Genomic DNA, 4,125 nt, shown 5'->3' with positions numbered 1-4,125 from the left:
ATCCATACACTTATATTCTTGATCTAGTTCGCACATTTGGTTACATCCAAACACTTTTATCTTTTGATAATTTGGTTATGTCCAACTTTCTGAGCTCGCATGTTTGGTTATATCCAAACATTTGTATGCTTTTGATAGTTTGGTTATGTCCAAACTATCTTAGCTTGCACATTTGGTTATATCCAAACACTTTTATGTTTTTGATAGTTTGGTTGTGTCCAAAATATCTTAGCTCATGCTATTTTATTTTTTCAAGCTGATGGTATATGTACCACTAATGCCCCATTAATATCCTATGAGTGTGACCATAGGTTATTAAATTAAGAGAGATTGCAAAAAATATAGCATATTAGAACGAAATCAAACTTTATTCGAATAATTTATTAACAGGAACATAGCAAAAATAAATAAGCATGGTTACACATCATTCCTATACTATTGATAGTAAGGTTGTAGATGTTCGCCATTCCATGCTCGTGGTACCAAACCCCCATTCAATCTTGCCAACTTGTATACACAAGGTCGGATGACTGATTTGATCTGATAAGGTCCTTCCCAATTAGGCCCGAGCACGCCAGCAGTTGGGTCTCGTGTCGCCAAGAACACACGCCTCAGCACCAAATCTCCCACACTGAATTTTCTATCTCGAACTCTTTTATTGAAATACGGGGTAGCTCGCTGTTGGTATGCAGCATTTTTTAGCTGAGTTTTGTCCCTTCTTTCTTCAATCAGGACCAGACTTACTTCGAGCTGGGATTAGTTCGAGGCTTGATCTTAAGCAAGGGCATGAATTGTGGGAATTTCGACCTCGATTGGCAGCATAGCCTCGTATCCATATGCCAGAGATTTGGGGGTATGTCCCGTTGACGTACGGGTAGTGGTTCGATATGCCCACAGAACTTGGGGCAACTCTTCGGGCCATTTCCCTTTAGCTTCTTCCAATTTTTTCTTTAGAGAACTCTTTAGGGTATTATTCACAGCTTCGACCTAGCCATTCGCCTGGGGATGGGCCACAGAGGAAAAGCTCTTTATTATCCCATTTTTTTTCGCAAAAGTTGGTAAACAGATCGCTGTCGAATTGAGTACCGTTATCGGACACAATCTTCCTTGGCACCCCATATCGGCATATGATGTTCTTTACCACGAAGTCCAAGACTTTCTTTGAGGTGATTGTCGCCAGAGGTTCGGCTTCGATCCACTTCGTGAAGTAATCTACGGCGACTACTGCATATTTCACTCCACCTTTGCCAGTTGGCAATGAGCCTATGAGGTCGATTCCCCAGACCGCAAATGGCCACCAGAAGGTCATCATAGTTAACTCGGAGGGTGGAGCTCGAGGGATTGTTGCGAACCGTTGGCACTTGTCACATCTCTTGACGTAATCGAACGAATCTGCTTTGATGGTAGGCTAGAAGTACCTCTGGCGTATGATTTTCTTGGATAGGCTATGCCCCCCAATGTGGTCTCCACAGAATCCTTCATGAATTTCTTCTATGATCTTCTTAGCCTCGGGTGGAGTCACACATCGGAGTAGCGGCATGGAATATCCTCTTCTATATAGATTTCCATCTATAATGGTGTACCTGGGGATCTGATACATCCGTTTTCAAGCCTTGGCCCGTTCTTCCGGGAGAACGCCGGCCACAAGGTATTCAACTATCGGAGAGGTTACAGAGTTCATTCCCACATATTTCGGGAAGATATTCTATATATCAATTCAAATAATTACATTAAATGTTGTATCTCATATATACAAGGAAACGTCCCGTGAAGACCCGGGAATGAATAACAAACTAAATAATATCCCTTTAATATTGGGATTTTACAGCAATAAATATATTCACACATACATAACGGGTTATCTTAGGTGATTCATCAAATCTTCGAGGTCAGCGATCAGCGTCGTGACTGTCAAGACTTACAGACTTGTTACGAACTTGCCATCTTACTCCAAGACCTGCTCGGAGCAGATAAATACTATCGAGGCTATCACACTCGAGCTTGCACTTCTTAAGCTCGGGCTGCTCAATCTGAAGGCAATCGATAACGGATGTATCCCGAGGTACACATTTTCGAGATCGTCATTTTACTTCGGAGATCTTATAACTAGACCATACAATGTATTTTATATATTTCGAGCTCACATTTGACGAGTTCAGTTTTCGAGGTCATAACTTCTGGTATCGAAATCTGGGTGTAACAGATAGTTTGTTTTTTATCAAGTGATTGGAATTATTTTTCTTCAATCAAATTCACTAAAGGACATTGCGAGATATATTATAAACTAAAAATAATTTATGCATATATACTACTGTCTACACTATGACTTTTTCTATTCTTATTTTATTTCTATTATTTTTTTTTTAAATATTATTGTATTTTATATATAAGTCATGTAAATATATATTGTTAGATAATAAACGTAGGAATTATTGATATAAATAATTATATATATTATAGAACTATAATTCATTATATTATATATATATTAAAAAAATAATGAATCAATTTGTATTGAAATTATAGACAATATTTACAATATTTACAATTTTAAAACTAAACAAACTTGCATGCACGTTCCTTCTAACTAGTATATATATATGATATGTTTAATTAGTTTTGACATTTCATTATTAAGACATAGAGTAATTTAGGATAAAAATACTTTAGTTTATCACTTTCAACCATGTTGATACACTCGTGTTTCTTTTTATTGATAAAATACCTTCCATTACAATTTAAGTACATTAAATTTTCAATTAAGTGTCGAGTAGACACCTATATGGCAATTTTTGGTTGGTCTAAATTAAATACTTTTCTTTTTTATTTAAAAAATTACTTTATTTAATTAAATAAAAATTTTAAAAAACAATTAAACATAAAAAAGTTGAAGGATAATTTAAAAATAATAGGGTAAGTAGACTTAGCCGAATTAATAAAATTGGAAATGATGGCGGTGCTGTTCGGTAACGTTTTTAAAATTAATTTTATCTTTATTTAAATAAAAAAGTAAAAAAAAAAACTTAAAAGTTTGTTCGGTAAGTGTATTTCTATTTTTTATTTTTAAAAATTTTTAAATGTTGAAAACAACATCTGTTTGCTTTTGAAATTTTTTTAAACATTTTTCTTTCTCCTCTCTTACGATTGATTCCATTATTTTCTCTTCTTGGTCAATTTTCCTCTCTTTTGATTGATTCCATTATTTTCTTTTCCCGGTAGATTTCCTCGCCGTAGCCATGGTCTCCGATCTCCTACTCAGCATCTCAATCTCTCTGTCACCTGCAACTATAATTTCTCCACTAACCTCACTCTCCATGTCTCTTATGCTTGTTCTAATAGCTACCATGCCTCCGTTTTCAGGTACAGGCCTTCCTTTCATGGCTGCTTGTTGTCACCATGGTCACCGACGATGTTTTTGCGACGATGAGTTTCATATTTATTCCTTCGGGCATGTTCATTTTAATGTTTATAAAATATTATTAATGTGTATATTTGATTTATTATTCATATTTTGTAACGTAGTTTTGCAAAAATGCCCTCTTTTTTAAAGTTATTTTTTACTCTAGTTTAGTTTTAATACTTCTTTGCAAAATTGTCTCATAATATAGACAGCTAGTCAAAAATTTAGATAGGTGGTCAAAAAATTCAAACAGTCGATCGAAAAATTTAGATAATTGGTCGAATTTTAGCGGACGTCATTTTGTAAAAAATTATAAAAAATAAATCAAAATGCAAAATCACCTAAAAAATATCATTTTCACCAATTTCTCATAAAATTATCTTATGAAATTTATTTGGACAAAAATTAGCTGAAGGGATTATTTTGTATTATTTAGTAAAATAATTTTAATAATTTGATATTATTTGAAACTATAAAAGTATTAGTGAATGATTAAATTAAACACATATAATAATATGTTGACGTCGTTTTTCGTCAACTTAGAAATAAAGAGCAATTAAACAAAATACCAAAGGAGACAAACAATAAGAGACACGATTTTTACGTAGTTCAGCAGTTAAAATCTGCCTAATCCACGAGTCGGTGTTATTCAATTTTTAGAATTCTCTCAAAGCTTTTTTGGAAGCAACTTTATAGAGTTTTCCCCATACAAATTTCTCAATCCC

This window comes from Humulus lupulus, chromosome 8 (assembly GCF_963169125.1).
Source record: "Humulus lupulus chromosome 8, drHumLupu1.1, whole genome shotgun sequence".
Lineage (NCBI taxonomy): Eukaryota > Viridiplantae > Streptophyta > Magnoliopsida > Rosales > Cannabaceae > Humulus > Humulus lupulus.
This window is presented reverse-complemented; position numbering follows the sequence as displayed.